A 26,969-nucleotide genomic window follows, 5' to 3' on the forward strand; every position below is an offset into this window, starting at 1 on the left:
TTCTGAGAATTCATGTCTCTGTTCTCTCCCTTCCGTACTCCCCTATGTCCAACCACTCACCGCTCCCGTATATTACATGTCCCCAAAATATCTAGACTCCATCTATCTCTCCATTTCCACTGTTGCTTCCGGCCACCTAAGGGTTCTTCCTGACTTTTCTAATCCATTCTGATACTGCAATCATCTCTCTAAAACACACATCACGTCACTCTCCAGCTTAAAATCATTCAATGCTTTTTACAAGAAAGTCCAAACTCCTCAATGTCGTTTTTTAAGACTACAATGATCTTAGCTGCTGCGTCGGTCCCCAGCCTCATCCCTTCCTTCACTTCACCCCTACACAAGTTACTTAACTCTCTGTTCTCTAAACCCACAGGAAGTTCTGCCTGGAATACCCTACCCTCCTCTATTCTTTTGGCTTACTCTGACGCATCCTTCAAGTCAGAGTTGGCCAAACCTCAAGGTGTCATTTGCACAGCCCAAGTGAGTCCATTCCATACACCCAAACGTTTGCAGTTCAGGTGATTTGTGCCTTCCCAGCAGGTAGTCCTGGAAGACGCCCAAGTGACTCCTTCTGTTTTGGACAGGTTAAAATACTTGCCATCCTGACCCCCTCACTCATCACTACCAGAGGATTTTGGTCCTGTAACCCCGCCTCCCACCGGGATCCGAGACGAACTACCTAGAACCTGCTTCTGCAGCCCCAGGTCGCCATCAGGCGCGCGACCCCGCCTCTCACGCTGCATCGGGGGCAGGGCGGGGCGGGGCGCACAACGCGGAGTAGGCCCGCAATGGGCGGGGGCGGTGGAATGCGCATGCGCAGTTGCGTGGCTCGGAAGGGCATCTGTGCACCTCGGTAAAGAAGCTGAAAGTCCTTGGCAGTGACGAGAACCTAGCTCAGGTGAGGGAAAGTCACGGGGACCCCTCAGAGCATCGAGATTCCCTAAATCCCTCTTGTCGCGACTACGTGGCCCCTGCAGCTCGGCCATTCCTAGGAGACGGGCACCCTCCAGTGTGTTAAACTGGTATTTGTAAAATATATTGCAACGTTTAAAAGAAAATTGGTACATCACTTAAGGTTATTTGGGGACCCTTCTTAGTAAAACACTTCCTGAACATTTGAACTTGTCAATGAACCAGGCTAAGAATTATCTCTTTCCTTAGTTTCCATAGAATTCTAAAGAATTATGGTAGAATTTTACCTAGAAACAAAAAGCTTCCTCCAAATGAAGACAGGTAGAATTGCAACTTTAACTCCAACTCGAAAAGATATGTTTGTGGAAAGAAACTCATGAAATTCGTGGATATACCTAATACACTTTAGCAGTAATTTCAACCTCTTTTTGATCGCTTACTACTGATAACCTTGTTATCAGAAATGAATATCAGTTACCAATGCCTTCTATGTAGCTATCTGTTCAGCATTATGTCAGGTTCTAGGAGGAATCAAAACAAAGAATGATCTTTGCCCTCTAGAACGCTGCAGTATTATGTGTTTTGAAGTCTTTAGGAATCATCGGTACAAAATTAGTGTATTCTAGGCCTCTCTCCTGATGGTGGTACTTTGGGAATAGTTCTGGGTAATCGTTGGCTGATACTTATGTTAGTCCTTTTGAAAAAGAGTAAGTTTTAACAAATCACTCAGTGTTTACTGTGTGGATCTAAGTCTGCACCATTCCTAACTAAAGAGTTACTTATTCATAACTTCTCTAGATAATTTAAGTCCTTATATCAAAATTTAGGTGAACTTTACGAAAGGTGAGAGATGTGAGCCTTTAGGAGTGTGATTCTCCAACAACTTCTCTGAAGAGTATATCAGAAGTTACTTGAGATTCTTGTTAAAAATGCAGAATTTGGACGCCTCTACCCCAAACCTACTAAATTAGAGTCCCTGATAATACAGAGCCCAGAAGTCTATAAGATGTAAGTGGTGCTTGCATTTTCACCAAGCATCCACTCCATTGCAGAAAACATCCATACTCTATACCCTGCCCTATTCACCTCTGGTTTGATTATTTGTGTATTGTCTTTCTGCCTCACTTAAGTCCATAAGGTCACGAGTGATGTGTATTTTGTTCATTATTAGTCTATCCACTACTGGGTACGTTATAACTAATAATATGTTCGTTATATATATTGAATGAATAAATGAATGAGCACTCAAGACCTCTCAGATTCCTTGTGATTTGCCTTCCACTTAGCCATCCAAACTTATCTTCTCCAACTTGAATCCTTCTGTCCAGTTAGGCAGTTTACTTACCAGGGCCAAATGAATACTTCTGAGGCCCCAAATGTCCTTATAAACCCTCTGCTTATACATATTTTCTACATTCTGATGCAAGTTCAGTTTGTACCTTCTGAAGCCTTCCCAGCCACTCCAGTCCTTAATGATAACTTCATTCTTGGGCCCTTATAGTTTGATCCCACTTTAGCACCAGTGCATGAGTACCTAACTGTTTCATAGTTGATCTTGGCTACTCCCAAACATGTAAGTATTTGAGTATCCCTAGTTTTCCAGGTATACTGTTGAGCAGCCTTTAAGTTTTACAGAGACATTGTCCCTGTCCTCTTGAATAGTAGCTCTTAAGCCTGTTCCAGTAGCAGAACACCGTTATTAGTTTAACAGCAATAATTAGGCCTCGGTTAAAACCTCATTTACATAGTCATTTACACTTGTAAGCTATGGTATCATCAATGCTCAAAGCTCCGTGAAATAAAGATATTTCATTTCCATTTATCACATATCTAATAAGAATTTTCTAGTAGAAAATATGATTACATATATGCAGATCACATCTCAAAAATGAGCACATACTAATTTAAGAAATCTCATTTCCAAGTTTTTTCTGTTAATGTTATTTTGAGTTGCTGAACAAAAGTAATGACAAACACCAAATTTTAAAGAAAATATGGAAGAAATTTTAATTAGAATTCTAGACACTAAATTTCAGTTGATTTCTTCAGTATGGTTTACAAAACACCTTTGTTCTATTAAACATAGCGGTCGGAAATAGAGAAGTAGTCCAGGGCACAGGCTTGTTCAGTGTGTTTGTGTGTATGTCCACACATGTGGCAGTTTACATTTCCTTTTCAGAAGTGGGAAAGTATCTGGACTAACTCATCTTATATCCCTCTTGCAGGTCACCATGGCAATTAGGGTTGAAGAGATGAGATTTTAATTTTTTTTTGAAAAAAGAATTATTTATAGTGGTGGTAGAGCCTAACATAATTTACCAATATAAAGAATAGTATTTGTGAATGATGGGAGAAAGTTAAATCATAAGGTTTGAAGTCTGCACCTATTTGTAGTTTAGAATTCCAGCCCTAATCAGCATTGACCTCTTTTTGTAAAGATAACTTTGACGCTGTTAGAGTAGTTTCATTCTAGGATTTCAGGATTAGTGACTTTAATGTTAAAAGTGACTTTTAAGCAGTTAATGAAACTGCTCAATAAGACAGACAGATGTGGTATCTGTCCCCGACCAAACCAAGAAAAGATTAGGCATTTAGCGTTGTTTTCAGCAGTTAACATAGTTCAGCTTAGACTGGACAGGCTGTGGTGTTTGTCACCGCTCCCCACCCTTCCTCCAGTCTCCCAGGAATGTCAAGATGTCCAGGGAAGGTTTTCACTGGCTGAGATGAAGTGAGGGAGAACCACTACACACTAATGTGTTGCTTCAACCAGCAGGAACAGCAAGGCAGTGGGCAGGCAGGAAAGCTGCAGGGCACCGATTAGTTTTAGAGTGGCTTTGTTGTCAACATGTGTTGTACGGATAAGCTTCACAAATATCAGGTTTGATTGGTTTTTCATGTCTGCACTATTGGAAAGACTTTTGTTTGTATAATGGTCTGTTCAGGCGTATATAATGGTTTTAAGCCTTCTTTAGGATGTATTGACTTATGAACAGCACTACAGAGAATCCCACTTTGTGCAGTAACCAAGTTGTGAAAGAGTATGTCTTTCATCTCTTCTAACAAAGTCTCTGCTGTTCTCAGTCTGTTGTTAACATGGAATTTAATGTAGTAGCAGAAGAAGAGTGTTATCAGACATAGCTGCTTATAAGTTCACAGCATATGGTCAGCCATCTACTTGGTTTTTAGTCTTTAACAGAGTGCAGCTTCAGCACTTTACATCTATAATAGGACTTACTGTTTGTAACACATGTTTAAGGGAAACTGATAGAATGAGAGTATATATAAATCAATGTGCATATTTTTAGAAGACAGGAAATTGCTAACCAGCATTCTTTCTAAATTTATTTTCACATCTATATAAAGGTAATGTGAAAGGGAGAATAATAGTAAATGATTAAAAGTCCATAAACTCACAATTATTATTCTGTAAGAATTTTTAGTATTGAGTAGATTGTTCCTGTGATCTAAACCTTCTCAGAACCTTTGTTGTGCTCTTTCTGACTGGGGAACCTACTGCAAGGAGGAGAAATTACTGTAAATTTTTTATGCGTAACAGCTTTATTGTGATATATTTCACATACTCTAAATCTCAACCTTTTTTGGTAGACAGTAGTTTCTCATATATTTACCAAGTTGTGCATTGATCACCACTGTTTAGTTCCAAAAGAAAACCCATACCCATTAGCAGTTATTCTCTATTCCTTTCTGCCCTTAGTCTCTGGCAGAAGGACTTTCTGTCTCTATGAATTTTTGTCTGCTTTCTTTAATTCTGAATGTTTTCAGGGTTCATCCTTGCAGTAACATTTATCAGAACTTCATTCCCTTATATGGCCAAATAATATTTCATTGTGTGAATATACCTCAGTTTGTTCATGTTTTCATCAGTTATTGGACATTTGTGTTGTTACTACTTTTTGGCCATTATGAAAAATGCTGCTGTGAATCTTCATGTACAAGTTTTTGTGTAGACATATGGTTTCTTAAATATATACTTAGGAGTAAAATTGCTGGGTCATATGGTAACTATGTTTACATTTTTGAGGAACTGCCAGGCTATTTTCCAAAATGGCTTTACCATTTTACATTCCCACCAGCCATCCTGGCCAACACCTTTTCTGGTCTATCTCCTTGATTATAGCCATCGAAGTGGTTATGAAGTGGTATTTTCTGAATTTGATTGCCATTTCCCTAATGATTAATAATGTTGAATATCTTTTCATAGGCTTATTAGCCATTTGTATATCTTCTTTGGAGAAATGTCCATTTATATCCATTATGTCCATTTTTTAATTGGGTTAACTGTCTTTTTATTGTTGAGTTATAAGAGTTCTTTATGTATTCTAGATATAAGGCTGTTATCAGATATACAATTTCCAAATATATTCTCCCATTCTGTGTGTTTTTACTTTCTTGATTGTGTCCTTTAAAACACAAAAGTTTTTGTTTTGTTTTGATGAAGTTTTATTGCTTGTGTTTTTGAAGTCTAATCTAAGAAATCATTGCCTAATCCAAGGTGACAAAGATTTACACTTATGATTTCTTCTAAGAGTCTTATAGTTCTCACTCTAAATCCCTGATTCATTTTGAGTTAATTTGTGTATGTGGTATGACATAGGAGTTCCATCTTCATTCCTTTGCTTGTGGATATTTAGTTATTCCAGTACTATTTGTTGAAAAGATGATTCTTTCCCTATTAAGTTAAGACATCCTTGTTGAAAATCAGTTGATCTTAAAATAAGAGCCTGGACTCTCAGGTTTGTTTTCATCGATCTAGATGTCTGTCCTTGTGCTAGTATTATACTGACTATCTTGATTACGGTATCTTTTTTAGTTAGCTGTGGAATTGGGAAGTGTTATTCTTTTTCAAGATTGCTTTGGTATTCTGGATCCCTTGAGTTTCCATATAAATTTTAGGATCAGCTTGTCAGTTTTTATAAGGAAGCCCGCTGAAATTCTGATGTTCCTGCATTGACATCTTAAAAATCTTATGTCTTTTTTTTCCCCCTCTTAATTCCTCCCACACACACACACTTCCACCCCTGACCCATGGATGTTGCCATTTCCCCTTAAGAACTGGATCTCTGAAGGCGGAGCGTCCCCTCCCACATGCTCACAGCATGCACCCAGGGCCTGGCGCACCCAGGGTATGGTCCGTGGCTCTACCTGGGGTGCAAACCTAGGACCTTCTGTGTGCAAAGCAGATGTGCTAACCACTACACTATGGAGCCACCCCAAATCTTATGTCTTTTTATCCATAAATATGGCTTGTCATTTCATTTATTTAGATCTTTAATTTCTTACAATGATATTTTGTAGTTGTCAGTGTGCAAGTTTTATATTTCTTTTGTTAAATTTATTGATAAATATTTTACTCTTTTGATGCTATTGTAAACAGAATTGCTTTCTTAATTTAGTTTTTGGATTGTTATTTGGTAGTGTATGGATATACAATTGATTTTTGTATGTTGTTCTTATATCCTGCAACTTGCTGAACTCATTCATTAGTTTTAATAGTTTTTTCCTGTGTGTGTATTTATTACAATTTTCTTTCTTTTTTAAAACAATTTTCTATATATAAGATCATGTCATCTGCAAATAGAGAGTGTTCTTAATTTGAAATGGTTTTCTCATACAAAGAAAAGGAAGGGACAGTCCACAGAAAAAGAGAGAGACTCTCAGAAAGTATAAAGCAGATACTTTATAACATTCTGTTATTTTAAAGTCAGCCTTATCACTTGTAATTTGTACAGCTCCATAAGGAACCTTAAATAAAATGTGTTTAATCATTTGTTAGTTGTATTTTCTCATTTTTTGGCACAAGGAAAAATTAAGGCATAAGATCAATCAGGCGCTAGAAATCATCTTGGTTCTACCATTTACTAGCTAACCATTACCTCTTTGTGCCTTAATTTTCCTACTTCCCTTCTGCTCAACAAAAGAAGCCGTCAACAAGGTAAAGAGAAAACCATCCGAATGGGAAAATATATTTGCCAGCAAGGCCTCCAATAAGGGCCTAATATCTAAAATATACAAAGAACTCATACGACTCAATAACACCAACAACAAAAAAACGATCCAGTCAAAAAATGGGAAGAGGACCTGAATAGACACTTCTCCTTAGAGGATATACAAATGGCCAACAAATGTATGAAAAGATACTCAACATAGCTAGCCATTAGGGAAATGTAAATCAGAACCACAATGAGATATCATCTCACACCTGTTAGAATAGTTGTAATCAACAGGACAAGTAATAACAAATGTTGGAGAGGATGTGGAGAAAAGGAACCCTCATACACTGCTGGTGGGACTGCAGTTGGTACAGCCACTATGGAAAACAGTATAGAGGTTCCTCAAAAAACTAAGACTTGATCTACCATATGATCCAGCAATCCCTCAACTGGATATTTACCCCAAAGACTTAAAAAATCATATCCGAAAAGATATTTGCCCACCGATGTTCATAGCAGCATTATTCACAGTGGCCAGGACATGGAAGCAACTGAAATGTCCTACGATAGATGATTTGCTAAAGAAGCTGTGGTACATATATACAATGGAATATTACTCAGCCATCAGAAGAGATGAAATACTGCCATTTGCGACAACATGGATGGACCTTGAGATAATCATGCTAAGTGAAATAAACCAGACAGGAAAAGTTGAAAATCACATGATATCACTTATATGTGGGACATAAACCTAAAAGCAACAAATGAGCAGAACAAACAAACAAAGACTCATGGACGTGGACTATAGACTAGTGGTTACCAGAGAGTAGGGGAGGAGGGAGGAGGGAGGAGGTAAATGGGGTAAAGGGGTCAAATATAGGGGAGTAGAGGGAGTATGAAGTGGGTAAAAGGGACCAAATATATGGTAGCTAAAGGAAACTGGACTTTGGGTGGTAAACACAATAAAATATACAGATGTCAAATGATAATGTACACTTGAAAATTATATAATTGTATTAACCAATGTTACCCCAATAAACTTAATTTAAAAAAATTTCCTACTTCCAAAATGAGATAATAATTGTACCTACTTTTTAAGGTTGTTGTAAAGATTAAATGAGTTCATATATGGTTCTTTGTATCTGGCGCATAGTAAGTTCTGTACGTGTGGGCTGTTCTTGGTATTAGTTGAGCAACAATCAGACCAAGTATCTTTTCTTTTGGTTACTTTTCTTAGTGACTGTGCCAAGTGATAGAGAGCTTGGCAGAGCCTATGGTGATGGTAGCAATGACTCATTCCTCTCCCCTTTCAGTCTGCCTAGGGATCACCAGGGTCAAGGCAGAGGTAGCTGAAGAGCAATAATCAGAATTACCAAATTAGAGTCTCAGCATAATGGTCAGGACACATACTGCTTGTTGTCAATCACTAGATTAAACACCAGAAATATAAAAATTTTGTTTTCTGCTTTAACTACTAAAAATAAAAACCGACTTGAAAAACTTTTAGGTTTGTTAGTAAGGTCCATTCATTCATTCAGATGAGCCCTAACACGTGCCTACTGTACCATCCTGAGAATTAAAATTATAACAACTGACTTTGTAAATGTACTTCTAATCATTCTCTGAGCATCAGTAGTTGTGTGGCTTAGAAGAAACGAAATGGTGTCAGGATGGGAGCAGCCTCCACTTCAGTTTTCCAGGCAGATTTAGAAAATAATTCCTAAGTAACTAGATATACTGAAAATTACCTTTTCAACTGATAAAAATTCTTATAATCATGTCCTTCGCTTGAAAGCATAAAGACATATAAAAGATAGAAAAAGCATGGATTTTTGCTGGGTTTGGATATTCTTCTTGGTAGAACAAAATTCATGTAACTTTTTCTGCCCCCTTAGGAGCCCTTGTTCATGGTAAAGCATAAACAGAATGACTCTGAGGAGGAAGAGGAGATGCCATGTGTCAGCCCGTGTCCTCTAGCTCTGAGACATCCAGGTGAGTGTGGAGGGGCCAGGCCCATGGGAGAGCCAGGCATCCAAGAGTCTCTTGGATAGTGACCCTGATGTTAACTGTTTCTTAAACTGCGACACTTTCAAGGGGGGAAATATTGCTGTTCACTGAGTAAACTAAGGTGACTTTCCCAAATTTCCCACAATGATAAAGTCAACTTTTTTAACCTTTTTATTTGAACTACTTACAGAAAAGTTGCAAAAGTAGTTCATTGAGTTTCCGTATGTCCTTTTCCCAACTTTCCCCAATGTTAACATCTTATATTTTACATTTTATTTAACTATACCTTGTCAGGTTTTAAGGTAGTCATGAAACAGGTAAGAAAGTGTCCAACTAGTTTTTCTTAACTCTGTGTGCACCCGTTGAAGGAGAAGTATGGTCAACTGTCCTGACAGGCAAGCCACAGCCCGCTTTGTAGGGAATGAGATCTTAAATGACTGCTTCTGCCCTTTAGGCCCACATTCCCACGGCACATTCCCAGTTGACCTAGTTTGTCCTGTGTGCTTCTACATTGGCAATACTAGTCTCATAGATCATGACCATTCTTGAAAGATGCCTCTTCTTTGCACTGCATAAGCACTGTTTGGCCCAGGGGCTAATTGCTTAGTTCAGTATACTTTAAAAATAAAGCAAATATCTAATTATTTCCAGTAGTTAAGAAAATAACTGGTAAAAAACAATTTTAAAAGAAAAGAACTGACAAAAACTTTAATAGTCCTTACCACTAGAGAGCTTATTGGTATTGCAGTGACTCAAATTTGTAGCAGCCTTTGAGGCTTTTATGTGGTTAAGAACCTAGTGTCAATTGTGGAGTACGGTGGTTATATACTTATTTGCTATCTCTGCCACCTCTTACAATGTTTCTACCATGATTTTTGAAAAAGGTTTTTGTTTTAAGATAATGGTAGATTCACATGCAGTTATATGAAATACTACAGGGAAAACCCATGTACTCTTATCCAGTTTCTCCCCCAGTGGTAACATCTTGCAAAACTATGGTACAGTATTACAACTAGAATATTGACATACAGTCAGGATACTAAAAAAAATTCATTACCACGTGATCATTCATGTTACTCTTTTATAGCCATTCTCACTTTCCTCCCATCTCTACCCCCTCCTGATCCCCTGGCAACTACTAATCTGTTCTCTATTTCCACAATTTTGTCATTTCAGGATTAACAAAGTAGAATCATACAATATGTATCCTTTGGGATTAAATGTTTTTACTCAGCATAATTTCATCCAAGTTACTGTGTGTGTCAATAGTTTATTCCTTTTTATTGCAGAGTGGTATTCCATGGTATGAATGTATCACATACCATTTACTCACTGAGGGACACCTGGGTTGCTTCCAGTTTTTGTCTATTATAGTCATATCATATGTAAAGCTTCCAAAAACATTTATGTACTGATTTTTCTATTACCATAAATCTTCATTTCCCTAAAATGAACACTAACGAGTTCAATTTCTGGGTAGTTACATGTTTAGTTTTTTGAGAAACTGCTAAACTTATCCAGAGTGGTCAAACGATTTTACATTTCCAACTGCAGTGTATAGGTGATCTAGTTTCTCTGCAACTTTGCCAGCATTTGGTGTTGCCACTATTCATTTTAGACATTCTGATAGGTATATAGTGATAATCTCATTGTAGTTTTAATCTGCATTTCCCTAATGGCTAATTATATTAGACATCTTTTCATGTACAGCTTATTTGCTATCTGTGTATCTTCTTCAGTGAAATATCTCTTTATGTCTTTTGCGCATGTTCTAATTGGATTATTTGATTATTTACTCTTGAGTTTTGAAAATTCTTTATATATTCTAGACACTAATGTTTTGTTGGTTATATGATTTACAAATATTTTCTCCCACTCCATAGCTTGTCTTTTCATCCTCTTAACATGTTCTTGCAGAACAAAGGTTTTTAATTATGGCGAAGTTCAATTTATTTATTTTTTCCCTTGGGATCTTTTGTATAAGGAATACTAGGTTGGGGCTCAGATTTTCACCTATGCACATTCATTTGCTCTAGCACCATTTGTTGAAAAAGCTGTCTTTATCCATCAAATTGCTTTTTTATGTTTGTCAAAAATCATTTGGGCATACTTATTTAGGTTTATTTCTAAGTTCTCTATTCTGTTCCATTGATGTTTGTGTCTATTCCTCTTCCGGTACCACACAATCATGATTTGTTTAGCTATGTAAGTCTTGAAATTGGGTAGATGGATTACTCTCGCTTTATTCGAAATTGTTATAAAAACAGTTTGTTCAAAATTCTTTTAACTATTTTAGTTCCTTTGCCTTTTCATGTAAATTTTAGAATAATCTTATATATACAAAAAAATCTTGCTGGGATTTTGATGGGAATTGGGTTAAACTTATATATTGGTTTGTAGAGAATTGACATCTTTACTATGTTGAGTCTTCTAACCAATGAACATGGTATATCTTTCCATTCTTTGATTTCTTTCATTAGCATCGTACAGTTTGCAACATACAAGTCCTATGCATGTTGTTAGAATTGTATGAAAACGTTTCAATTTTTTAAGCAATTGTAAATGGAATTGCATTTTTTTATTTCAGTATTCACATGTTCCTTGTTAGTATATAGAAATACAATTAATTTTTCTATGTTTATCTTTTATCCTGTGAGGTTTTTGGTCTGATGTGGTTTGGTTTTTTTATAGATGCCTTGGGATTTTCTACATAGACAGTCATATCATATGTAAATATAAACAGTTTTATTTCTTCCTCTCTGATCAGTATGCTTTGCCTTTTCTTGCTTTATTGTAAAAGCTAGAACTTGAAGCATTACATTGAATAAGAGTGGTAAGAGCAGACAGTGTTGCCTTGTTCCAATTTTAGAGGAAAAGCATTGTCTTTTGCCATTAAATATAATGTTACCTATAGATTTTTTTGAACATGATCTTTTCTAAGTTGAGTGAATTCCACCTTAATTCCTACTTTTCTGAGAATGTTTTTTTTATCATGAATGGATGTTGAATTTTGTCAGATGCATGTTCTTTATCAATTGATATAGTCATATGACTTTTTCGCTTTTGGCCTAGTAATATGGTGGATAACATTGATTGATAATTTGAAATATTCAACTAGCCTTGCATTCTGGGAATAAAGACTACTTGATCATGATGAATAATTCTCTATATTGCTGAATTCTATTTGATCATATTTTGTTATGGATTTTTCTATATTCATGAAGGAAATTGGCCTGTAGTTTTCATTTCTTGTACTGTCTTTGTCAGGTTTGGCGTAATAATAGCTTTTTCGGGAAGAGATTGTATAGAATTTGTATTAATTCTTCTTTAAACATTTGGTAAAAATTTCCAGTGAAACTGTCTAGGATATACCATAGATGAAGTATTCAAATACTAAAACTAACTCTTAAAAGCCAAATCATCCATTTATAAATTATTTTGATAGATATAAACTCTACTGAATATATTTTTTTTCTTTTAACATGTTTATTATTTTAAATGCCAGTGCTGTACTGTGAAAATTTTGCCTTTAGAAGTACTGAGATGCTTTTTTAAGTTTTTCTCTTACTCTCATCACTACAGGTAAGATGTAAGCAATGTGTGCTTCTTGGTAACCTTTACTTTCAGCTTGTTGCCTCCAATCTACTTAAGAGCTTCAGAGAAGCCACTGGCTTTTAGTTTGGGAAATTTTGTTTTTAATACTTGAAACATGGTGACAGCCATTTTGGTTACTTACAGGCCTTATTTTTATATTTTTCCTTGTTCTTCAATATATTTGTGATAACTTTTAATTCGATCTTTAAATTCTGTAACATTCACTGACTGCCACACTATGACAGTGAGAAGAATTTCTTCTGTTCTGCCTCCAACTCAACAGAAGAAAGCTTTTTCAGGGATAGAGTTACAATCTTTGGGCTAATAGCTAGATCATGATAATTCTACTATTGATTCTTCCTGTTATATGCCTTGGCTTTTCTTTCTTTATAAATTTATTATACTCTGTATTCCCAGGAGGAAAGGACTAGGCAAACATAAAATTGTGCTCAGGAAAAAAAAAAGTAAATCTAGGTATCACTGGTTTCTAAAACAAACTGTAGTTAATAGAAGTTATCGGGACAAACTTGAGTTTCTTTGTATTAAGTGGAAATAATAATGAAACTGACCTAACATTTTAACACTGGTTATCTCTGGGTAGTGAAATACAGATGGTTTTTTAAAAAATATTTATTTATTGTCAAAAGTTTCATATCACGAACATGTATCATCCCTATGATTGGAATCAGTAAGTTATTAAAAACAAAATACAGTTGTTACAGTAGCTGTAATTCAGCTCAATGCTGAGAAGTATGCTATAGAACATTTCATCTTTAAAAGTAAAATTATCTGCATTATAACTCTGACAATTTAGTTACATACTCTAAGCTATGAGTATTCGAACTTTGACATGTCAGACACTATTGACTTGACCACATAGGAATGAGGAAGCCACGATTTGTTATCTCACTTATTTGGAAATTGTTGGACGAAAATAAAAATTGAGATTTCTTGATCAAGTGACATCAGTAAGGTAGCAGACCAGAAAACTACAGACCCTCCTTTTCCCAACAGTATATAGACCTAAATACCTCTGTGAGAACTCTAAGTAACAATTGAGAAGCTACAGCACCCAGAGCATTGTGAAACCAAGACAGAATTTTTGCTAAAGTGGTAGGAAAATTCATGATGTTTGATCCACTTGTTCTTCCCACTATGTAGCATATTGCAGCAATTGGAGGAGCTGCAATATGCTACATAGTGGGAAGAACAAGTGGGTCAAACATCATGAATTTTCACACACACAATGAAAATCCACCCTCAAGATTGAAACAAAAAAGTAGACTGTGCATCCAACATTCTGGTTTCTCTGGGGTTGTCAGAGGGACTGGTTTCTGCCTCACCTGGTACAGAGCACAGCTGATAACAGCACCAGAGTTTGAAAGCTGCTGAAAACAGAACATGGCAGCATATTAAAGCTGCAGTTCCACAAGCAGACACCAGAGAGAGCAAAGAGATCAGAAAAGGCTTGGAAAGTCACTGAAACTCCTGGCTGCTTGGTAAATGTTTTCCCCTGAAGGAAGTGACTACTCTAAGATTAGGAGAGGTGGTTGTTTTTTCAAATGCCCAAATCCCAGCAAAAAAAAAAATATTACAAGGCATATGAAGAAATGAGAAAATGTGTCCCAAAGGAACAAAATAAAACTTCAGAAACCTACCCTAATGAACACAAATCCCTGAGATGCCTACAAAGAATTTAAAATAACTGTCATAAAGATGATCAGTGAGCTAAAAGAGAATACCAGTGGATGACTAAACAAAAGCAGGAAAACAATGCATGAACACAATGAGATTATCAATAAAAAGATGGAAACTATAAAAACAGCCAAATAAATTTTGGATCTGAAAAGGGTAATTGAACTTAAAAATTAATTAAAATAGTTCAACAAAAGACTTGGTAAGCCAGAAGAAAGAATGGGTGAACTTATAGATAAATCGTTTGAAATTATTGACTCAGAGGAACAAAAAGAAAAAAATGAAGAAAAGCAAAGAGACTTATAGGACACTATTAAGTGGACCAGTATACAACAAGTCTTTAGATAACATTATTTCATGATAATGTTGAAGAGAAAAAAAAAATCAATTCCTAGCCAGGGCCACAATCTGTGTGGAGTTTGCACATTCTCTCAATGTCTAAATGGGGACGCCAGTTTCCTCCCACAGATGTGCACATTAGGTTAATTGGTGTGTCTAAACTGTCCCAGTATGAACATGTGTGTGTGAGAGAGTTTGAGTGTGCCTTGCAATGGAATGGCATCCTGTCCAAGGTTGCTTTCTGCCTAACACTGTGAGCTGCCTAGATAGGCTCTGGCTACCCACAACTCTGAACTGGAATAAGCAAGTTGGAAAATAATTATCTAACTTATTTTTTATCATTCTTTCTTAAATGTATGTATGGCACACATTTATTTCAGTGTTTAATATTAGAAGTGTTTTAGGTCTTTATTTAGAAGTTTGGAGATGTTTTATAACCATAAACATGTTGTAGGAACTTAACTCTTGTTTATAGCAATTAGCCTGTGGTAAAATTTGTTTTGATATACATCATTTCACTTAAAGTCGTAGTTTCCAGAATCTATTGATGACCGTAAGTGAGGACTTCCTGTGTGTTGTCTTACGAGGAGAAGAAAAAAGGGCAGAGAGCTTATTTGAAGAAAAGTCCACAAACTTCCCAGGTCTGAGGAGAAAATGGATATACAAACTCAAGGAACTCAAACAACTTAAACTAGGATACTTCCAAACAGAAGCATGCCAAAACACATTATAATCAAATTGTCGAAAGTCAAAGACAAAGAGAAATCTTGAATGAAGCAAGAGAAAAGTGACTAGTCATATATAAGGTTCCATAAGATTGTCACTAAAATTTGCAGGTCAGAAGAGAGTGAGGTGATATATTCAAACTGTTGAAAGAATAAAACTCAACCAAGGATACTATATCTGGCAAACTGTCCTTCAAAAAAGGAGAAATTAAGACTTACATAAAAGCTGAGAGATTTCATTCCAGTTAGTCCTTCTCTACAAAAAGCACTAAAGGAAGTCCTTCAATATGAAATAAAAGGACAGCAGATGGCAACACAAAGCTGTATGAAAAAATAAGTTTTTCTGGTAAAGGTACATACATGGATAAATATAGTAACATGGATAAATACGATAATTTTGGTGCATAAAATTTAAATGACAAAAACAATCAAGAAATTATAAATCTATTTTAATGTATATAATATATAAAGATGTAATTTGTGACATCAGTAACATAAAGCAGGGATGATAAAGCTATAAATCTGTGAGTAGAGTTTTTACGTACAGTAGAAGTTATCAGCTTAAGATAGAATGCTATAGCTTTAGGATGTTTTGTGTAACTGGAATTGTAACCACAAAGAGAATATCTATGGAATATACACAAAAAAATGTGAGAATGCGATCAAAGCATACCATTACAAAAAAAAATCAACAAAACACAAAGGCAATAAGGAGGGACAAAAATGATTCAAGACATACAGAAAACAATTAACAAAATGGCAATAGTAAGTTTTCTCTTATTGCTAATTACTTTAAATGTAACTGAATTAAACCCCTCAAACGAAAGATATAGATTGGCTGAATAAATTAATAAAACAGAATTTAACTATATCCTGTCTTACAAGAGACTCACCTTAGATCTGAGGACAGATTTAGACTGAAAGTGAAAGGGTAGAAAAAGATGTTCCATGGAAATAGTAACCAAAAGAGAGCAGGAGTAGCTACACTGTAAATCAGACAAAATAGACTTTAAATAAAAAATAGTCCAAAAAGACAAAGAGGGACATTTATATTGATAAAAGGATCACTTCACCAAGAAAATATAAGAATTATAAATATCAAACCAAACGCTGAGGTTTGATTTGTAAAATTTATAATTCTTATATAAATTTATAATTCAGTGTGCCTAAATATATGAAGCAACCTTTGACAAAATTGAAAGGAGAAATAGACAGCAACACAATAGATTTCAGCACCCCACTTTCCAATAATGGATAGAAGACCCGGACTGAATTTCAATAAGGAAATACAGCACTTGAACAACACATTGACCAATTGGAACTAACAGACATGCATATATAGAACACTCCACCAAAGAGCAGTAAAATGTGCTTTATTCTAAGATGTAGATGGAACATTCTTCAGGATAGCACACATGTTAGACTACAAAACAAGTCTTAACAAATTCAAGATTAAAATCATAGAGTACCTTTTCTGATCACAGTGAAATGAAACTAGAAATCAGTAGCACAAGAAAAACTGAGAAATCCACAAATGTGGAAATTAAACAACATACTCTTAAACAACCAGTGGGTCAGAGAAGTTACCAGAGAAACGAGAAAATATCTTGATAAGAAAGAAAATGAAAATAAACTCAAAAGAAGCAGGAGGAAGGAAATAATAAAGATTAGAGCAGAGATAAATGAAATGGAAATAAAAAATAGAAAAAAATCAACAAAACTATTGAGTTGGATTTTTTGAGAAAAGCAACAAAATTGACAAACCTTTAGTTAAATTAAGAAAAAGAGAGAGAAGACTCAAATACTAAAGTCTGAAATAAAAGAGGGGACATTACAACTGATGCCACAGAAATAGGAAAGAATTATAAGAGTACATATACTATGAACCATAAATAGAGAAAAATAGAAGAGGAGATACTGCTGAACTGTTTTTATGTGATAAGTATTACCCTGATACCAAAGCTAGACAAAAATACTAAAGAAAACTAAAAATGAATATCCCTGATGAATATTGAGGCAAAAATCCTCCACAAAGTACTAGTAAATTGAATTCAACAGCACATCGAAAGATCATAAACCATGATCAAGGGATATTTATTTCTAGAATGCAACATAACAAAATTAATCAGTATAATATACCACATTAAACAAATGAAGGACAAAAGCCACATGATTACCTCAACTGAGGCACATAAAACATTTGATAAGATTTATTACTGGAAAAAAAACTCAACAAGCCAGAAATATAAGTACTCTACCTCTAGATAAAAAAGCCATTTATGAAAAGTCCACAGATAACATGATACTCAACAGTGAAAGACTGAAAACGTTTTTTTAAAGGTCAGGAACAAGGAAAGGATGCCCACTCTTGCCAATTCTATTCAACACGTATTGGACATCGTAGCCAGATCACTTAGATACAAATAAAATAAAGTAAAATAAAGTATCCAAATTGGAAAGGAATAAGTAAAATTATCAGTTCACAGATAATATGATCTAACATATGGAAAACCCAATAAATAGAAAACAATTCAGTAAAGTTGCAGGATACAAAACACTCAAAAATCAGTTGATTATTCACTAAAAGTGAATAATCAAAAGGAAATTAAGGAAATTCCATTTAAAATAGCATCAAAACAAATGAAATTCTTAGGAATAAACCTAGCAAAGGAATCGAAGGACTTGTATACTGAAAATTACAAAACATTGCTGAAAGAAATTAAAGACAAATAAATGGAAAGACATCCCATGTTCACAGATTTGAAGATTTAATATTGTTAAGATGTCCATACTACCTGAAGTGATCTGATTCAACAAAAGCCCTGTGAAAATCTCGACACCATTTTTTTTCAGAAATGGAAAAATTCATCCTAAAATTCACATGAAATCTCAAGGGACTCCAACCAAAAAGCAAAAACAGTTTTGAAAAAAGAGTAAAATTTTAGGACTCACACTTCCTGATTTTAAAACATATTCCAAAGCTACAGTAATTAAAACAGTGCGATACTACCATAAAGACAAATAGACCAATTGAATAGAATAGAGAGCCCAGAAATAAGCTCTTATATATATGGCCAAAATATATTTTTCAGGGATAACCAGACCACTCAGTGGAGAAAGGACAATCTCTTCAACAAATGGTATTGGGAAACTACATTCACATGCAAAAGAATGAAGATAGACACTTATCATCTGTCATATATAAAAATAAATCAAAATGAATTAGTGGCCTAAACATAAGACCCAAAACTATAAAGCTCCTATAAAACTATTAGGGTTCTCCAGAGAAACAGTACTAATTTTATATATATATAAAGTGTCTATCTTCATTCTTTTGCATGTGAATGTAGTTTCCCAATACCATTTGTTGAAGAGATTGTCCTTTCTCCATTGAGTGGTCTGGTTATCCCTGAAAAATATATTTTGGCCATATATGGAAAACCCATATGTATATGTGTATATATATACACTTTTGCTGGAGGTGGGACCAGTGGAACCAAGCCCACTGGCAAAGAAGACTCATTAGAATTTAGGGGCTCAGTGTTCCCAGCTTCACTGGGGTCTTCTACATATTCCCATCCCAATTTACAGGATCATATTCCTTCCCACTCAGTGCCCTCACTTTAACAGTAGACACTCTGTGAGGCTGGGAGTTCAGTTTGTATTATAATTTAGCCAGTTGCTGGATGAGGATTGATGTTTGATTTTCAGCAATATCAACCCTGGGGCCAGAGAAGATAAGGCCTTCTTCAGGGCATTCATGGAAGCTCTTAGGTCATTTATGCTTTAGTTGAGCAGGGGACCTGAATCTCAGAACTCAGCCTCTTCTCTCACCACTTTATCCAACAATATTGGGAGCAAGCAACACCATTATATTCCTTAGTTTTCCAAAAATGTTCAAAAGTATTTTATATAGAGTTGCTTCACTCCCTGCTTCTTATAAGTGATTAATTAGGAGTATTCAATGTAGATATTTTGCACATCTCTGTATACCTTTTATACCATGGACTATCAGTGCTCTTTTTACTATTGGAAATGGAGTTCCTTAGCATCTTTAAATCTAATCAGATTGGAGAGCCAATTCCAGAAACCCAGAACTAATTCAGAAAACTCATTCTTAAAATTCTGTTCTTCTAGAATCAACCCTAGTACCAAAATCTTTATTAGTCGGGGTTCTCCAGGGAAATATAACCAATAGAATATACATAGATTTTACTATAGAAAAGATCATTTGATTATGGAGTCTAAGGAGTCCCACAATCTATCATTTATAAACTGGAGAACCAGTAAAGCTGGTGGTGTAATTCAGTCTAAATTCAAAGTCTTAAAAATGAGGGAGCCAGTGGTATAGTCCTAGTCCTAGTATGAAGGCCTGAGAGCCAGGACTGCCAATGTCTGTGGACAGAAGGTAGATGTTTTATGACAGTGAAACTGGCAATGATTTCTTGGCTACGACAACAAAAGTGTGGGCAACAAAAACAAAAATAAACAAATGGGATACATCAAAACTTAAAAACTTTTGTGCAACAAAAGACCCAATCAGCTCTGTATCGAGAGATCCCTGGAAAGATGGCAGACTAGGTAAAAGCAGGGTTTATGTCCTCCCAGATCTGCATTGAAATTACACCCAAATTATAAAATAATCAATGTGGAGAATTACCTGAAGTCCAGCTGATCATAACACCTACATCTGATAATATAAAGAAGCCACATCGAAGCTGGTGTTGCAAGAGTTTCCAGAAGGCCATTTAGAGATCTACAGAATGTGGTTAATCTATAACCGACTAAGTCAGTCATTTCTGCAAGCCCTTCCCTTTGCATTTTTCAGATGCCTCCTCTCTTCTCTTAAGCTGACCTTGCTACGAGTGGAAACTTGTACAGGGAGCCACAGAGACAGCATTGGCATGTAAACTGACACTGCAGTGGCAGGGGGAAATTTACTCAATAGATCCAGGAGACTCCCAGGGTCCCTGTGCCACCCAACACGCATACCACCCAGAGGCTCATCCAGTTTCAGAGACTTACAGGCAACCGACAGGCACTGGTCTCTCTGCTAAACTGCCATAGGTCAGGGACAGGGGATAACCGACAACTGCCTACAGCGTTGTCTCTTCCACTTACCTGTAGATCCAGCATAGGCAACACCCATCAGCGGATCACTTTGTAGTTCTCACCGGGTAGCCCTGAGCAATCAAAAGCAGCTACATAAAGCATTTATGTAATTCATAAATATCTATTCACTCCAATATTCATGGCAGCACAATTTACAATAGCCAAGATATGGAAGCAACCTAAATGCCCATCAACAGATGATTGGATAAAGATATTATGGTTCATATATACAATGGAATATTACTCAGCCATTTTAAAAAATGAAATCCTACCATTTGCAAGGACATAGATGGACCTAGATGTTATTATACTGAGTGAAATAAGTCAGGCAGAGGAAGATAAATACCATATGATTTCACTTATATGTGGAATCTAAGGAACAAAAAGAACAAACTAATCAAAAACAGACTTGCAAATATAGTGGACAATTTGGTGACAGACAGAGGGGAGGTGGGGTGGAGAACTGGGAGAATGGGGTGAAGGGTTAAAGAAGTACAAATTAGTAGTTGATAGTTGGTCACGGGGGTGGGGTGCACAGCAGAGAGAATGCAGTTAGCATTAATATGATGGCTAGGTAGAGGGCCAGGGGAGGGAGGCAATTGGGGCGTCGTTTTATGAACTATATAGATGTCTAACCAATGTACTATATACTTGAAACTAATTTAAATAAGCAATTTTTTTTTAGAAGACACAATCAGCAGAGTGAAAAGGCAACCTACAGAAAGAGAGAAAATATTTACAAATCATATATGTGATAAGGAGTTAAAATCCATAATAAATAAAGAAGTCCTACAACTCAACAACAATGTCGAATAACCCAATTAAAGCATGGATAAAAGATTCAAGTAGATTTCTCCAAAGCTGATGTACAAATGATCAGCAAGCATATGAAATCATAGAAATGCAAGTCAAAACCACAATGACGTATCACCTCACACCCATTAGGATGTGTGCTATTAATAAAACTGAAAATAACTTGAGTCCTAGCTTGGGCTGCCATAACAGTACACCATAGACTGGGTGGCTTATACAATAGAAGTTTTTTCTCATGGTCTGAAGACTAGAAAGTCCAATATCAAAGTCCCAGCAAGGTAGGTTTCATTCTGAGGCCACTCCCTGTGCTCACATGGTCTTTCCTCAATGCATGTGCTTATAAGGTGAGGGAGAAAGCAAGTTCTCTGGCGTCTCTTACGAGGCACTAATCACCCTCATTACTTCATCTAAACCTAATTATTTCTGAGAGGCCCCCTTCTCCCAAATGCCATCACATTGGGGGTTAGGATTTCAATGTGAATTTGTGACAGCAGCTTGGCGACGGGGGTGGGGGGGGGGGGTGGGGACACAATTCGGTCCATAGCAACAAGTATTAGTGAAGATATGGAGAAACTGGAACCCTTATGCACACTTGGTAGGATTGTAAAATGGTCTAGTTACTGTGGAAAATAGAGATTCCTCAAAAAATTAAAAGTAGAACCAAGTGATCCAGCAATCCTACCTCTGGGTATATATCCAAGAGATAATTGCACACCCATGTTTATAGCAGCACTATTCACAGTAGCCAGAGGTGGAAGCAACCCGAATGTTCATTGATGGATGAATGAGTAAGTAAAAGGTGGTTTATACATATAGTGGAATATTCAGTTTTAAAAAGAAGGAAATCCTGTTGCATGCTATAACCTGAATGAAACTTGAGGACATTTTGTTAAGCGAAATAAGCCAGTAACAAAAGGACAAATACTGTATGTTGAGAAAGGCAGTCTTATTCATAGTCTTTTAATCTTTACTTAGCCACATAAAGATTGGCCTTGAATCTGGAACACTTCCCTTACTTACCAAAAGATAAAAAGCCCATACAGCCTATGTGGGTTTATCACCTTGTGTGGTAACATCTTTCCTTATTATAAGCATAATGAATATTCTTTTGTCTCTGCTTAAGGTATGTCATATGGTACCTGGCCAACCCCATTGTTATATCTATCCTCCAGGGAGAGGAGAGGATTCCTTCCACTGCTGCAAGAGAGGGATGTATGTAGGCAAATTGCCCTACATCAGCCACCAGGAGAGACCTGCTGGCGATGGGAGAACTGAAACACACTACTGAAGTTGGTCTTGCTCTGTCTTTTCTCTCTGAGTAAAGGATTGTTCTATCCAGTACTTGACTGTGTTGTGTTTTCTTTGGTGACTCCAATACCAAGATGCAATGGGCACAAGTGGTTAGAGTCCTTTCCCTGCGATTAGTAACTGGTACACAGAACTCTGCTGGACACTGTATAAATCCATGTATATGAAATATGTAAAGTAGCCAAATTCATAGAAATGAAAAGTAGGATGGTGGTTACCAGAGGTGGGAGGAGGGAAAAGGGAGTTTTAAAATGGGTATAGGGTTTCAGATTTGCAAGATGAAAGGTTTTAGAGATTTATTTCACAACAGTGTGAATGTGCTTGATACTGCTGAGATGTGTAAGATGGTAGATTTTATGTGTTTCTTACAATAAATTTTTTAAATTGAGGTTTCCTTCCTAACTCAAATTTATCTTATAAAGCCAGTTGAAATCAAAGCATTTTTTTTCCTTCCCTTTCTACCCTCTTCTTTAAACTCACTGAAAAGGAATGAACGTCATGGACTATACTTGGGAATGACAGTTGCTAATTTTATAATACCCTGGAATTGAAATGGATAGAGTATGGGAGGATAGGAAACCAGATAACATACCTTCACTTCCTGAGATGGACTGTCAGTGTGGTTCCTCAGATATGTTTATCTCCCTAGAAAGTTGGTATTTTGATTCTATTACACTTATCCAAATCAATAAGTGAAAATATACATGTGACCCTGATATCTCTACGCTTATGTTCTCAATATCTTCATATGCCCATCAAGCAGAAGTGAGAAGAGCCAAGAAAGTGGGTCATCCCCATTCTCATGACCAATTAATAAATAATAACTATTATGGTTTGTGTTCTTGTGCCATTTCTTAAAGGTAGAGCTAACAAATATTTTTAAGCATAACTGACACCTGTTGTAAATATCTTGTTACTATAGAAAATTTAACATAATTTAAATTAAGTAATTGAATGTTCTGGGTTATTTTATTGGATTCTTTTCCAACTAGCCTGAAATTATCTTTCTTAACTGAAATGTCAGATGATTTTAGAAGAGTTAAATGATTTTTATCTAGAGTATGATCAAGTTGAAATATTACCATTTTACAGTTAAATTACCATTTTACAAAGAGAAACCACTGCTCATTCAGTTAATATTTTCAGAACATGTAACCATTTTAACTTCCATTTGTACCTTACCACTTGAGGATAGAAATTAAGTGATAGTTAAAGTAACAACATTTAAATATGAAATCATGACCTTTCACAATATTCTATCAAGACAAATTTGTAGACGGTGGTTTTTTAAGAATAATTCAGATGGGAAGTTCCTGAGATGGAAACCCTTCTCAGAACTACACCTTCCACCACCCTCCCCAGATCCCCGCCCCCGCACAAATATACACTAACAGGCATTCTCTTTAAGCTCCACCAAAATAAATTTATATGTGAGCTTATTAGTTTATCTTACCATTATAAAAACAGCAAAGATTTTACATTTTTGCTAAATACTAGGTTTAGAAACTTTATGTAAAGTACAAAGTTTATAATTCATTTTGTAATACTGGCAAAATGAAGATTATTCCATAAAATATACAGAAAAAATATTCCAAGGAAAATGTTTTTCTCCCAAATTATTCTGCCAAATTGGCAAATTAATAAAATATCAAAGGAGATATGGTTTAATATAATTAAATTTATTTTTGAAATATTAAAAGGAATTTTATGATCTTTCCATTATATAATTAAGTCATGATGCTTCACAGAGATGATTTTTAAGCTTTAGGGAAATTAAGTGTATTTTTCCTGCCTCTTTTGTTACTTTGAAAATATAAGTACCAGGTTCCAATGTTTAACAAACGAAAGTCATGTTTATGATCTGGATTTAAACAGATTATGACATATGCATATTTTAAAAAATAAAAAATATTTTTAAATGAGCTATTTCACTATTTTCTAACTTGGGAGTTGATAGCAATATCATCACTTATGACGAAGAGTGGTCCTCATTATCTTCTTTGGTTCTCAGAAAAACGGTTTACTTAATATTGCCAGCTTAGTATACAGGATACAATTCAGAAACAGCCAAATAGAAGGCCTAGGGCACGGTATGATGGGGGAGGGGTACATGGACGTTCCATGCTCCCTCCAGGCTTACCACTCTCTCAGAACCTTAATATGTTCACCCACCTGGGTGCTCTCTGAACCTGATCACTTAGGTTTTTATGGAGGTTCCATAACATGGGTGTGATTGACTAAATCATTGGCCATGGTGATTATCTCAACCTCTTGCTCCTCTCCACTCCCTAAAGTTTCAGGTGTAGGGCTGAAACTTCCAACCCTTTAATCCTCTGGCAACCAGCCCCATCCTGAAGTTATCTAAGGGCCCACTAAGACTCATCTCATTAGCATAAACAAGCATGGTTAGAAAGGGGTTGAATAACAAAAGACACTCATGTTCACCCCATCACTCACAAACGCCAAGCATTTTAGAAGCTCTGTGACAGGAACTAGAGACAAAGACTACATATATATTTTTATTATATCATAATATCACAATCTTTTTTATGATTATTGACCCTTTTAAAACCTCAATAAACCACCCCCCTCCAATACATCCATGGACCTTCATGAGGATCCTGTCTTGTCTCTCAGCTTACCTTTCCCTGACCAGTCAGTTGAACTCTTGCTCTTTCCTACTTTTCTTCCAACTTAGGGTCTGACTGAGGAGGGAAGACCTTGAACCAAGTACAAAACTGAATAATCAGTATTATTTTTCAAAACCAATTCCAAGAATCTTTTGTCAACACTAATTTGAAAAATAAATTTCCTTTAACAATAACTTTTAAATGCAAATTGGCTTGGTCTAGTGTAGCTTTTAAGTACATGTCAGTGAATGTTAGCTCTGACTTGGTCAACCATAGTTCTTGTTAAATTGCTTGTTAGGCTTCTACTTTTTAATAATATATAGTCAGCCCTTGAACAATGTGGGTTTGAACTGTGTGGATCCACTTATATTTGGATGTTTTTTAACTGACCCTCACAGTTCAGTTGCCCCACACAGTTCAATTGATCTATGCAGGGATTGACTGGCGGCTGGGACTCTGAGTATGCAGAGGGCTCACTTAAGTTATATGCGGGTTTCCAACTGCGTGGTTGGTGGGCAGCCCCAACCCCTTTGTTATTCAGAGGTCAACTGTATTTGTTGATGAAAGAACATTTTAACCTATAAAAAAGTTTTATACAACTTTGAGTCCAATTTTTGAAGATGTACCTGGAAGCAGTTTTGCCATTTGTCTTATGCATTTAGAATTAAAGGAGAAAAGGAAGGTTACGTGAAATCCATTGGTGGTGGATGAAGGAGGCATGAGAAAGCAAAGCAGGGAAGTCTCTAGGATGAGATAAAAAGCAAAATGGAAAAACATACTTTTTTTACATTGGTGGGTATAGGATAGTTAACATTTACAGCACATAGAGATGGTATGCAGGCAACAAGATAACAACGAGGGGTTCTGTGGTCTTGTGCTCTGGTTAGGAATTTTTATTTCCAGACCCTGTGTGATTACTTTCGATCGTCATGTTTGTAAGGCCTGTCTTGCGGCAACCCCATGAGCTTGTCATGTTTTGTGGTTTAGTATATATCCCCCTTTTCATTCACATATTCATTAGTTATTAAGTTACTTCCCATGAGATGTTTTTTATTCATGTCACGGACCATTGTCATTAAGGATTCACTTTATTAAAATACTGGTTTTTGTCTATGCCTAAGTTCTTCAATCCTGTGTTGCATCTGCCAACAGCAGAAACAGAAGAGCTACAAAGGAATGCAGTAGACCCAGAGTAGTCATCCTTGGCCTCACTCACTCTTCTAAAGCATAAACTAGTCTTGTATTTGCACTTTTATTGCAGGTGAAACAACAGACCCTTACAGTAATAATAGCTCCTCCTCCAGTTCAGAATCAGACTCTTCCTTAACATACAAAGAGTTCTGCGATGGCCGTGGAGAAGAGGAGGTTAGTGCCCATTTGGTATCAATAGCAGAGAAGGAGAGAAAATCAGAATCATCCAGCCAAACAGAGAAGAAGGAGATATTGCAGAAAACATACATTGAGGTTACCTGTATCTTCTGTTTTTATTTATTTTCTCCCTCTTTCTCTCTTCGCTCTGACTTGTAAGTAGAGACTATCACTTAATGATGTGACTATTATTGTAATAAAGAAATAAATGATGTGACATTCATTAAATGTTTACCTGGTACCAAGTGATTTTGCTAAGCCCTTTATACGCTTTATCCAAACCTTCAAAATAACTCTTAAGAAATTGGTTGTATCTACTTCAAAGAGGAGGAAACTTAAGCTTAAGGTCATTATGTTACTAGACTATAAGCTCTGTGATTGCAGATAGTCTGTTGTGTTCACTGCTAAATCCCTAGGGCCTGGAATAGTGCCTTGGACCTAGGTGTTTACTAAATAGTCGTTGAATTATTGACAAATAAATAATATGTTCATGGTCACTTGCCTGGTAATTA

At 36.0% G+C, this 26,969-nt stretch overlaps 1 long non-coding RNA gene across 1 annotated transcript; it reads left to right on the top strand.

Moving 5' to 3' along the window:
• Positions 1 to 837: 837 nt before the first annotated feature.
• On the top strand, positions 838 to 22,492 carry LOC120616914 (uncharacterized). The gene is made up of 3 exons (XR_005656734.1): positions 838 to 901; positions 8,762 to 8,858; positions 22,324 to 22,492. It is a non-coding gene; the product is annotated as an uncharacterized LOC120616914 (long non-coding RNA).
• Positions 22,493 to 26,969: the final 4,477 nt, after the last annotated feature.

The sequence above is a fragment of the Pteropus medius genome, unplaced genomic scaffold (assembly GCF_902729225.1).
Source record: "Pteropus medius unplaced genomic scaffold, Ma_sr-lr_union100, whole genome shotgun sequence".
Taxonomy (NCBI): Eukaryota; Metazoa; Chordata; class Mammalia; order Chiroptera; family Pteropodidae; genus Pteropus; species Pteropus medius.